The sequence below is a fragment of the Narcine bancroftii genome, chromosome 5 (genome assembly GCF_036971445.1).
Source record: "Narcine bancroftii isolate sNarBan1 chromosome 5, sNarBan1.hap1, whole genome shotgun sequence".
NCBI classification, from domain to species: Eukaryota; Metazoa; Chordata; class Chondrichthyes; order Torpediniformes; family Narcinidae; genus Narcine; species Narcine bancroftii.
In genome coordinates this window covers 177,267,633-177,280,398 of record NC_091473.1, presented here as the reverse complement: position 1 = coordinate 177,280,398, position 12,766 = coordinate 177,267,633, and the positions used below count along the sequence as shown (strand labels likewise).

Sequence of the window (12,766 nt, the reverse complement as noted above, 5' to 3'; positions counted from 1 at the left end):
CAGACCAACTGACCAATGACCTTACAGAGATCATGACCTTACAGAGATCTTAAAAAAAAACGGTGGGGAGGTCATGAAGCATATAAGGATAACTGAGGAGGTAGTGATGGCTGTGTTGATAAAGATAAAGGTGGATAAATCTCCGGGACCGGACAAAATATTCCCAAGGACACTCAGGGAGGTTTGTGGACAGATAGTGGGGCCATTAACAGAGATATTTAGGATGTCACTGGCCACGGGGGTAGTGCCAAAGGATTGGAGGGTGACGCATATGGTTCCGCTGTTTAAGAAAGGGTCCAAATGTAAACCTGGGAATTATAGGCCCGTGAGTCTGATGTCTGTGGTGGGCAAATTGATGGAAAGTGTTCTGAGGGATAGTATTTACAAATATTTGGAGGTACAGGGATTGATAGGGAGTAATCAGCATGGATTTGTCAGGGGTAGATCACGCTTGACAAACCTGATTGAGTTTTTCGAGGGGGTTACAAAAAAGGTTGATGAAGGGAAAGCTGTGGATGTTGTCTATTTAGACTTTAATAAAGCTTTTGACAAAGTTCCCCACAGGAGGTTAGGAAAAAAGGTGGAGGCATTAGGTATAAATAAGGAGGTAGTGAAATGGATTCAGCAATGGTTGGATAGGAGGTGACAGAGAGTAGTGGTAGAAAATTGTTTGTCCAATTGGAGGCCGGTGACTAGTGGAGTTCCTCAGGGATTGGTCCTCGGTCCACTATTGTTTGTTATATATATTAATGATCTGAAAGTAGGGGTGGAGAATTGGATAAGCAAGTTTGCGGATGATACAAAGATTGGTGGTTTTGTTGACCGTAGATTAAAAGGTGATTTAGGAAGGCTGGAGGTGTGGGCTGAGAAATGGCTGATGGAATTTAATACAGATAAGTGTGAGGTGTTTCATTTTGGAAAGGCAAATCTAAATAGGTCATTTGCATTAAATGGTAGGCTATTGAGATGTGCAGAGCAACAAAGGGATTTAGGAGTGATGGTAAATAGTACCCTCAAGGCTGATACTCAGGTAGATGGTGTGGTGAAGAAGGCATTTGGAATGTTGGCCTTCATAAATCGGAGTATTGAATTCAAGAGTAGGGAGGTTATGATGAAATTGTACAAGACATTGGTGAGGCCAAATTTGGAGTGCTGTGTACAGTTTTGGTCACCAAATTATAGGAAAGATATAAACAAAATAGAGAGAGTGCAGAGAAGGTTCATGAGAATGTTGACAGGATTTCAAGGTTTGAGTTACAGGGAAAGGTTGTGCAGACTGGGGCTTTTTTCTCTGGAGTGTAGAAGATTGAAGGGGGACTTGATAGAGGTGTTTAAGATTTTAAAAGGGACAGACAGAGTAAATGTGGATAGGCTTTTTCAATTAAGAGTGGGGGAGATTCAAACTAGAGGGCATGGTTTAAGATTGAAGGGGGAAAATTATAAGGGGAACATGAGGGGAAGTTTCTTTACACAAAGGGTGGTAGGGATGTCGAATGAGCTTCCGGCAGACGTGGTTGAGGCGGGATCATTGGTTACATTTAAGGAAAGACTGGATAGTTACATGGAGAGGAGAGGACTGGAGGGGTATGGACCGGGTGCTGGACAGTGGGACTAGGAGGGTGGAGATTTATTATGGAATGGACTAGTAGGGCCGAACTGGCCTGTTCTGTGCTGTAAGTGGTTATATATGGTTATATATGGTTCACTGCAGCATCCCATTGTCCCTGTGGTAACCCACTATTACACCACGATTGGCTGTTACTGACTGGACACACCTCCCGAGTCTGATTCTACCCATACCCACTTTTTGTTTTGCTCTGATCTGTCAAGGAGGTGGATGGGTGTTTGATTGTGTTCCAATCTTTAGCTATTAAAAGTCTCATTGTTTCACTCTTCAGTGTTTTGTGAATTATTGATGGAACACTACAGCTACAATCATCTAAAGAAGATGACAGTAAGAGGCCTTAATGACTATCGTCCATAGCAGTGACTTCCATCATTATTAAATGCTTTGTGTCTGGTGATGGGACTTCACGCCGTCCAGAGACACTGGACCTATTTCAATTCACCTATAGACAGAACTGCTCCACTGATCAGGCCTTGTTCCTTCACTCCATTCTGACCTACCTGGGGAATGACCCCACATACGCCAGGCTGCTGTTCATCAACTTCAGCTCAGCGTTTAATATGATCATTCCCCAGAGGCTGGTGGGGAAGCTGTCCTCCCTGGGACTCAACACCCCTCTCTGCAACTGGATCCTGGACTTACTGAGGGAAAGTCCATTATCCGCCAGGATCGGTAGCAGAATATCAAGCACCGTCACACTGAACACTGGCGCACCTCAGGGCTGGGTGCTCAGCCTGCTCCTGTTCACGCTACTGACCCACGACTGCCAACAGAGTCATCAAGTCTGCAGATGACACGACAGTAGTCGGCCTCATCAGCAACAACGATGAGTCGCACTACAGAGAAGAGGGGTAAAACTGCGTGAAATGGTGCTTGAGTAGCAGCCTGAATCTCTGCATGGATAAGACAAATGGGATGACTCTGGGCTTCAGGAGCACCAAGACCAACCATCCTCCACTATGCACTAATAGCTTGGTAGTGGAGAGCACTTAAGAAGTGACCTATCGTGGATACACAATGTCTCTTCACTTGCCAGGAAGGTGCATCACCGACTGCACTTCCTCCAAAGAATGCGACGGCCAAGGCTACCGGCCACCATTCTGTCAACTTTCTATTAAGAGCATCCTGGCCGGCTGCAACACGGTAAGGTTTGGTTGCTGCAGAGGATCGGAACAAAGGTCAATCTACAGGACTATAAAAGCAGCAGGGAAGGTCACTGGTGTCTCTCTCCCCTCCATCAATGAGATTTATCAGATCGCTGTTCAAAGAGGGCTGTGAAGACACCTACCACCCCACATGTAGTGTCCTCCAGCTACTCCGATCAGGAAAAAGGAGCGAGAAACATGAGGCGGAGGAACAGCTTCTTCCCATGGGAAGAGAGACTGCTAAATGAATGCTAGTATTTATTAAACATATTTATTGAAATAGATGTATATATGTATCGTTTGTCTGTCTGTGTGGCCTGGAGAACTATGTTTCGACGGGCTGCACAGGCCCAACCAGGTGATCAGTCAGAAAGGCAAATTTGCCCTGTATGAGGAAGTAAAGAGACAATGATACTTCTGTAAAGCATCCACCAAAGGGAGGAGGAAGGGCAATAATATCGTTCCAATAAAAGAAAGCCCCGACAAGTACAACCTGGAAATCTGAAATAAAAACAAAGTTTGAGAAATAAATCAGGCATCATGGGTAGAGAAAGAGACAGAATCCGTTTCCAAGCACAACTTTTTAATATACCAGGATGGAATTATTTGCAGGAAGGTGTTGATTATTGAAATGGGAGTTTCATTGATGACCTTTTGGACACTGCTGTTGGTATTCAGTGGTGTTATTTCATTTGTTTATCAGCAGAGGGTGGTCCTGCTCCATATTTGACTGCATTCCAGCCCTGGATGTTGGCAGGACTGATTGTTGAGCACCATTGGACACATTCTTCATCTTTTGCTTTTCATGTTTTGATTTCCTGCGGATTCGAAATGTCTGAATTCTGCCTCAATTAATTCTTTATTTGCTAACTGCAGGTTTAAATTGTCCTCTTGCTTTTAGGGCACCTCACCCAACAAACAGCCGCTCAATGCGTCAAGGGCAGTTACCAGGTTACCAAATTCGGTCATGAAAAGATCACCGAGCCGCACTGCAACCAGGTTTAATGAAAAGCATGGGCATTCTGGAGAGAAGCAGAGAAACCTCTGAGGGCATAATCTCAAATACTGCGCACAACAAACCAAGACAAATCCAAACCGGGACAACCCTGATATCGAAGATGATGGAACATGGTGACAAACACAGTTAATGTCGTGCAAAGTAATAACCCCCTTAATTTAGAGCAGTGGTTTTCAAACTGCCCCCCTAAACTCAGGTTCCACCATAAGTATCCCCTATGCCATTGGTGCTCTGTGATTAGTAAGGTATTGCTTAAGGTGGGATGTGAGTGGAAAGAAAAAGGTTTGAAAACTACTGCTTTAATCGTACCTAATTGATTTGTTATGTGCACGGTTTCAAAACTCTAAAGGAAATGGGCCAACGACAATTTTTCTCAAGCAAAATATTTCAGTAACAATTGGGTTGAGACCAGTGGTTCTCAATCTTCCCATCCCACTCATATCCCACCTTAAGCAATCCCTTATCAATCACAGAGCACCGATGACATAGGGATTGTGGTATGTGAGTTAAGGGGGCAGTTTGAAAACCACTGGTTTAGGTGAACAGAGGTCGTACAATCAGAGAGGAAGTGAAAATATGTCACTGGGGCAAAACACCTCTGCTTAAGAAGACTAGCAGTCCAGAGTGAACTGTTTGCTGAGCTTGTGTTAACATTTTATCTTATTGAAGGCCACCATCTTGCTCAGAAGGAAAACCTAAAACCTATTTAGTTAGGCAAGGGCCGGCGGGGTCCTGAGGTGGGAAGAATCTCAGCAGTCAAGGGCCTGGCACTATTGGGAGCGTGTCGTGACACAGCACAGGCAGAGCTGGAAATAAAGAGGTCAGGCATTAATACCACTCGTGGTGGTCTAGCGCCTCTGTCAGAGAATGGACCCTCTGCTTCCAGAAAATGAGCATAAAAATATTGGCATTCAGGCAAGACTTGGAAGACAATGAACTGTTCTCCTGTGTGGATATCGACGATTTCATGAACCAATCCGATAGGTAAGCAGAGAGCCTCTCCCTGTGACCGAGACAGTATCAGGATCTGCTATGAATTTGACAATGAGCAAACTGCTGGAGGATCTCAGCAGATCTTTCAGCATCAATAAGAGACAATGGGATAATGCTGATGTTTTGGACCTGAGCCCTTCAAGGAAGAGGCTTATTACTTGAAGAAGGAAAAAGTGTACCAGTGAAGTGGGTTGGGGAGGTAGGAGGGATGGGGGGTGGGGTTTGTGCAAGGTCTTCCTCCACTTCTGAGTGGATGCTGGAGATTGCATTCTCCACTTCCGGACCCTGCCGGAGCCTGCGCCGCACAATAGACCAAGGTAGAGGGGGATGACCCAAATGCAGTTCTTAGCCGGTGCAGCAGCTTGTGAAACCACTGGGCAGGCATGTGGGGTCACTCATACTGCCTGTGCACACAGATATCACAGTGTTTACTAGTCACAGAGTTGTGTGGTCACAATGCTGTATGGTCATATTGTTTACTGGTCACATTATTGACTGGTCACTGTGTTTACTTATCACAGAGCTGACTGGTCACAATGCTTTCTGGTCACAGAGCTGACTGGCCACATTGCTGACTGGACACAGGGCTGTCTGGTGGCATTTTCTGGTGCAAACAATAATCACAAGCAGACACAAAGCGAGTGATTAATGGATTTAATATCCTTAATCTTCGGGCCTGCTTCTGGTCCGGTTGCAAGGCTGGTGTGGAGGGAGGAGACTAGGGCTTTCTGCCTTTATTGGAGATCTACAGGGAGGAGTAACATGGATGGAGGTGTGCCAGCCTGCACAGTCTAGTGAGGTAACACCTGCACCTTCGTGTTTCACCATATTCACCCCTCCTTTTTAGGAGGACAGAGTCCATCATTACCAGTCATGCAGTCTTCAATAGTTCACAGATCCATCCGGTCCAGTGGCTTTATGTGCCAGCCGGCACAATTGCTGCAGTACCGGATACATCGTTGGCTCCTGCGGAACAATGACTTATATGGAGGGCTGTATGTCTGGGGGCTGAACTGTGTTGGCCTGAACAGGTTCATGGAGTTGGTGGGGGTGCTTGCCGTTCAGTTCGTGGCTTGTAGGGGTGGCGGGGGCAGAGGCCGGAGGGGTAGTGTTGGTGGGTTCAAGGGGTCAGTTAATCTGGACGTCACATGGAACCAGCTAGTTACTGACAAGGGCTTCTGGGTGCACCTCCTCTGCCGGTGCCCCTGCTCGAGCCAGATCCTGGACAGACACCATATCTACCCGCCTGTCCATAGGCGTACTGGGGTGCCGGGGGGGGGGGGTGTGGGTTCACATCCTGCGTAAAGTGAATGGCACTCTCAATTTCACCAAATTGAGCATTAGAAGAACTTGTCCTTGGTCTAACAAAGCAGCTTTCTTATATCAGGATCCCAGTGAGGTCACCTTTATCTTACCTACAGATGGAGATCCCCCTGCTTCTGTTCCACTGGGCCCAGCTTGTGCAGCCTATTCTCTAATTACTGGGGGTTCAGAGTGTACGAGACACCACTCTCCGTTAGAGGGGCCAGTCCTCCATGAATTGACAGGCAACCTCCACCTTTTGGTTGAGAAAAGGTATTGGCGCATGGATTAACATTTCAAATTTTCTTCTGTTTTCTTTCCCCTGAGTGGCTGTGAAGACATGGTACCATCGGCCACTTGACTGGAATTGAAGACTCATCGAGGAGGAAAGGAGATTGCGCATCACAGTCCCTGCAGTGGTGTGCAAAGGGTTAACCGGAGCAGAGAGCAAGTGGAAAAATATTGACCTGGGCAGGAATTCACTAAGATTGACAAACCTCCCATGTACATGAGAGGAGAAACTGGGATTTCCTAACTTTTACCCTTGACAAACAGATCATGGCTAATTAGTTTCAACTAAAGCATTGAACAGCTGAAAAGAAAAGATTATGTGTTTTGATATGTACCAAATCTGTTACCACCCTAACCTGCCCTAACCTGCCTTCAATTCTAATGTTCTATTTGTCTTTGTTTTAAAGGCTCCTCCTGTCTTTGAAGTTATCCTTCTTTTCAGCACTAATCTTTGTGCTATAGAATATTGGCACAAAGACTTATTTACTTTGATGTCTAAATATCTGAGCAAAAGTTTCATTCTTCAGAGAATCAGAACCAAGGTTCAGACGTCCTGGTCTCTCCATGATATCATTAAATTAAGTATCCCCAAAGTATCTCCATCTCTGAGACTCAGTGGGTGGATTAGCTTATTTCTGCTCCTATGTCTTGTGGTCTGATGGTTTATCCATCTGAAGGATAAATTTCTTCGACTGAAATACAGGAGATCTGAAATTTGGTTCAGGGTCATGTTTGATGCATCTACTTCTGGTTTTAAGGGGAACTCAGTCAGGGTGATATTGAACCTCGACTGAGGGCAGACTATCAGAATCAGAATTTATTGTCAAGAACATGTCATGAAATTCAGTGTTTTGCTGCAACATCACAGCGCAAAAATTCATAATTATAACCCTCTTACAACAATAACAAAAAAAAATAGTTCATGAAAAGTCAGGCAGTGTCTGTGGTTCATTGTTCATTTAGGAACCTGATGGCGGAGGGGAAGAAGCCGTCCTTGTGCCACTGAGTGCTTGTCTTTTGGCTCCTATACCTTTTCCCCCGATGGTAGCAGAGTGAAGAGGGCAGGGCCTGGGTGGTGGGGTCTTTGAGGATACAGGCTGCTTTTTTAAGACACCGACTCATGTAGATGTCCTCGATGGAGTGGAGTCTGGTGCCTGTGATGTTGAGGCCAAGCTAACAACCCTTTGGAGTTTATTCTTGTCCTGAGAGCTATCAGGCAGTGACGCAACCAGAATGCTCTCCACGGTACACCTGTAGAAGCTTCCAAGAGTGTACGGCGAAATACCGAATCTTCTCAGACATATCACAAAGTATAGCCACAAGTGAGCCTTCTTCATGATTTCTTCAAACTGGAGGCTCCCAGTCCTTGAAAATGTTGACACCCAGGAATTTGAAGTTCTTGACCCTCTCCATTACTGAGATCTTGATGAGGACTGGGTCGTGTTCCCTCCTGAAGTTCACAATCATCTCTTTGGTTTTGCTAGCGTTGAGCACAAGGCTGTTGTTGTTTCACCAATCAACGAGCTGATCTATCTCCCTCCTGTACACTTCTTCATTACCATCTGTGATTCAGCCGACAACTGTGGTGTCATCAGCAGACCTATAATTGGGATTGTGCCTGGCCACACTCTCATGGGTGCATAACGAGTAGAGCAGTGGGCTAAGCACACATCCTTGGGGCGCGCCTGTGTTGATGATCAGTGAGGAGAAGACGTTGTTTCCAATTTGTACAGACTGTGGTCAACTCAAGGATTGAGTTGCAGAGGTGGGTATAGAGGCCTAGAGTTTGTGGCTTCTCGACCAGGACTGAGGCAAGTAGTCGATGAAGAGCAACTGTATATATGAATTGCTGTTTTTGAGGTACTCGAGAGCTGTTCTAGAGAGTTCTAGAGCTAGAGCTATATGAAGGAGTCTGATTGAAAATAAACTTCCTTAATTTTGGCACCTTTAGATTGATGCCCATCTAGCCCTACCCCCCAATCCACGTTAGGCCAGCCTATAGTAGGGGAAGTAGCAAGCTGTGGCCTGTCATGAAGACCATAAATATGTGGGCCGCATCATGTCCTGCGTGGACATCTGTCCGCCCGCGCCCATTCCCCTCCTGGGTACGCTGAACCAGCAGCAACATGAGGGATTTCCAGGCATCAATGTGACTGAAAATCGTTGTGCAAAGCATCAGCCATGTTGGCATCAGCGTGCCGGTTCTTCTGTGTCACCTGCAGGGTTGCCAGTGCTTCTCAGCATCGTGACACCCCTGCCAATGGCCCCTGCTTGTACTGGATCTGGCTGGGAAATCCAACCAACCGCCTTCAGGGACCCATCTGCAATGGCACCCAGTGAGGACGTGCCTTGTGACAGTTCCCCTCATTGGAGGAATTCATTGAGGCAGTGCGTCGAGAGCCCCACCTGGTGAAAAGGAGATAGTTGCAAATAAAGGTGTTCTTAACAAAATGAAGTCTTTCATTTCTCACTCATGCTGACTGAGGCTATGAAAATGTACAAATAAGAAAGAAAAGAAGCTGTGCCTTCACATAGTGTAATTTAAAACACTCTTGGCATTTGCTACAGTCTTTAATGGTGACTAAAATACTTCTGAAAATTTAGCCAGATGCATGATTTGTGAAACCAGCGAAGATTCAACATGTCTTCACAAGGTTGGGCCTACTCCTGCTCAACTCCACCATAGCTGAGGGGTAAGAGATTAATGTGAAACTTCATCCCCTCTGTCTGACATATTTCTTATCTTTAGCAACTAATTGATGCAGACTGCTCTTCAAGAATGAGAATACCCTATAATAATTTTTAAAGTTTGGTAACTGTAAACCACCTTGTTTGTACCATTCTGTTAATTTATCTAGCGCTATCCTCGGTTTCCCCCCCTTTCCATAAGAATTTCCTTATTATTTTCTTTAGCTCATTGAAGAAACTTTAAAAATTATTATAGAGCAGTACAATTAAGGTATCTATCAGATTTTTATCAAACAAGGGAAAAACCAGATTGGACCAGGATAAAACTAGATAAAATAGGGGAGAAGGTACCGGAACATATACTTTATAAGTGTGATGAAAAACTGATGCAATATAAAAGTTCACCAGTACTGCACCATCTGCTCGACATTTGGAATTATTCACGTAGAAAGGAAAAAAAAACAAATTACCAACTACCAAAATTATTATTGACGCAAAATCAACTAATCCCTTTCACAATAGTTAACCTTTCCTTTAGAGAATGGGAGAGAAAAGGAATTAAAAGAATAGAAAATTCTTTTTTGGGAAATAATTTATTAACATTTGAACAAATGAAGTACAAATACGGAATAACTCACGGTACAATGTTTCCATATCATCAACTGAAAGCTTACTTAAAGGACAAATTGGGAAGCAGATTGAGATTACCAGAAGGAAGCAGCTTGGAATATGTGATTACAGACACAATGATAATAAAAAGATTTATAACAAACATGTACATCAAGCTGCAAGAGAAGGAAAATGGTGAAATAAGTTATAAACCCAAACAAAAGAGGGAAAAAGATTTAAACATAAAGATAAAAACATGAAATATGGGAAAAGTTATGCTCTGGAACTATGAGAAATATAATAAACACGAGGTTACACATGATACAATATAATTGTTTACACAGGTTATATATCACGCCCCAAAAGTTAAATAAATGGGATCCAACATTATCAGATGTTTTCGCTGTAAGAAGGAAGCGGAAACAACAGTACATGCAATTTGGGCATGTGAGAAAGTGGAAAAGTTTTGGGAAGATCTAAACCAGGTATTAAATAAAATCACAAAAAGCCACATACCAAAAAATCCAGAGATCTTGCTTCTAAGTAATATAAGTAAAGAATTAGGCCTCAAACTGGATGAAGTGCAAAAAAAGATTTATTATGATATGTATAATGTATAATGTAAATCTGGAAATCAGAAGATAGCCTGAGAATACAGCAATGGTACATAGAAATGAATTCCATTGGAAAAAATAACATATAATTAAAAAAATAAAGTCAGATTATTTGAACAAATTTGGGAACCGTACATGGAACATAACAGAGAGGGCCTAACGCAGACCTCCATCCCCTAAAATGATAGAATGAGAAGAAGACGAAATGAACTGACCCAGTGTGTAAAAGTAGATGACACAATTTTCTTGTTTATTTTCATTGTGTGATGTCATTGTTTAATGGGTGTATTGTGTGTGTTGAATGTTTAATGGATTTGGAGGGGGGTGGGGATGGAAGGTAGGGGGGGGGGAAAAAAGGGGAGAAAACGCCAATGTGTATATTCAAGAGGGAAATGTTTGTGTGTATTTTGATTGATATGCTTCATAGTGTGAAAAATTAAAAAAAAATAAAAAAAATGAGCATACCCGATATTTCTTCAGCATGAACACCTGTGGGCTTTGAAAGACTTCAGCATTCTCTGCAATCACTCAGTTCGTTAAGGTTCTTATCAGAGGACTACTGTGATTGAAGTGTTAACACCTGGGTATTCAATATCAGCAACAAAATTGGCCATCACTCTGTTCCTGAACATCTATGTGTTGATTGCTTGAATGGAAGCTCTTGCCCAAAGAATATGCATCTGATAAAAATAAGCAATTGGACCAAATCTGATGTGATGTAAGTGAGCTGAATAATCTAATGTATCAATAAGCTTTGTGCTGGTCAGGTTCTTTAGAAATTATGGTATTTTATACAAATTTGTGGTCTAAGACAGAGCTGGAACTCTGACCAACAACAATTATGACAGCAATGCAAATGCAGTAAAGAAAACACTTGTGTCCGGGATTGGTAGATGCTGGTAAGTGAATTTCCCGGTTGCTTGAGGTTGTGTTTTGCATGATTGGTGAACTAACCAGGGTAGGGTAGGGGTGTCAATTTGAAACTTCCTTTTTTTAACTTATTTATTTTGGGCTTTTTTTTTGCCATTTGCTTGAAGTTGCTGGTTTCTTGAATTCCAGATAATGTAATGTGAGTTTCATGGAATTTGAAAACCTGTATCCATTCTTGTTGAATGACCTCATCAATGCTGGTCAATGTCTGGTTCTGTGGCTGTCTGACTAAGAGTCCTTCCACCACCTGGCATTGAGGGGCTGAGACCAAAGGGAAGCCCTCCAACAACAGATGGGGCAGTAATGACAAGGTTCCACAGTTGTGGCAATGGTGTAAATATCTGCATGACACAAATGGTGTGAAGAAACTTTAAATGGTTTTCCTTTTTGTAAGTTTATTTGTGAATAAAGTCTATTTTTGGGAAAGAAAACCAATGTCTTGAAGAGAAGACAAATTAGAAACTGAACCCATCCCAGCTGAAGATGAAGCACCATTAATATTCAACTTCTAATGGATGATAAAGCTCCAAACGGTGAGGTAATATATTACCTGGAGATGTTGCCTCATCGACTTCTCCCACAAAATAAAAACCTTAATTTTCTTTGTCACAACATTAAAATGGGCAGTCTTACAATGGTGAGTAATATTTAGCCACTTTCACACTTGCAAGTGATCCCAGGAATTAACCAATCAGCCTTTAAAAGTGCCTAGTGTGGGGGGGAAAAAAAATCAGCTCAACGCTGGCATCAGATCGCGTCATCTCAAGCCATGGATTGGCGGCCTCGACCCCTAGTACAATCCCCAGCATCTGCAGATCCCGGCGTTGCAATCAGGCAAGTGTGAAACGGGTAATTGTATCGTGGCATTGAAATGACCCAAGTTTTTGTGTGAGTCCAGGAATGTGAAGGAAGAAAAGATTAAAATGATGGTATGAACTTTGCCGTGAGAAAGTCACTGCGGGGGAGAGAGAGGAAATAAATAGCAATAACAGACAATTTTTAAACCGTGTGGGAAAGTTGGTAGTTGGTAGTGCTATAGAGCTTAATTTATAAAGACTGTGGGGGGGGGGGGGGGGTAAGTGATGGTGGACCTGACTTCCCAGAATGCTGTGGAGCAAAGAAACCTCTCCATGAATGCTCTGTGCATGCAGCCTTTTTCTGCTGCATGCCATTCTAGGAGGGCAGGTCCGCCATCGCTTTTTCCCATGGTATTTATAAATTGTACGCGATACCGCTACCAACTTTCCCACACTGTTTAAAAAAAATTGTTCACTATTGCTATTTATTGCTGGCACTTTTCCATGGTCCCTTATAAAGGTTTATATAGGTCAGCACAACAACGACAGGGGCTGAAGGGCTCATACTGAGCTGTACATAAAGCTTAATTATGTTATAATTAGGCATGATTTATTTTGTTCAAATATAAGATCATAATACATTGATCAGATTTAGGGCAGGTCCACCATCACGCGATGTGTCATGACATCACCGGTAGAAGGTAGAACAATCCTAACCCCGGGGATGGCACTTTGCAAGTGTGAAAGTGTTC

General features: G+C 43.4%; 1 long non-coding RNA gene across 1 annotated transcript; it reads left to right on the top strand.

Annotated features, from left to right (window-relative positions):
• Positions 1–5,039: 5,039 nt before the first annotated feature.
• LOC138764234 (uncharacterized) lies at positions 5,040–6,689 on the top strand. The gene is made up of 2 exons (XR_011358082.1): positions 5,040–5,582; positions 6,413–6,689. It is a non-coding gene; the product is annotated as an uncharacterized lncRNA (long non-coding RNA).
• Positions 6,690–12,766: the final 6,077 nt, after the last annotated feature.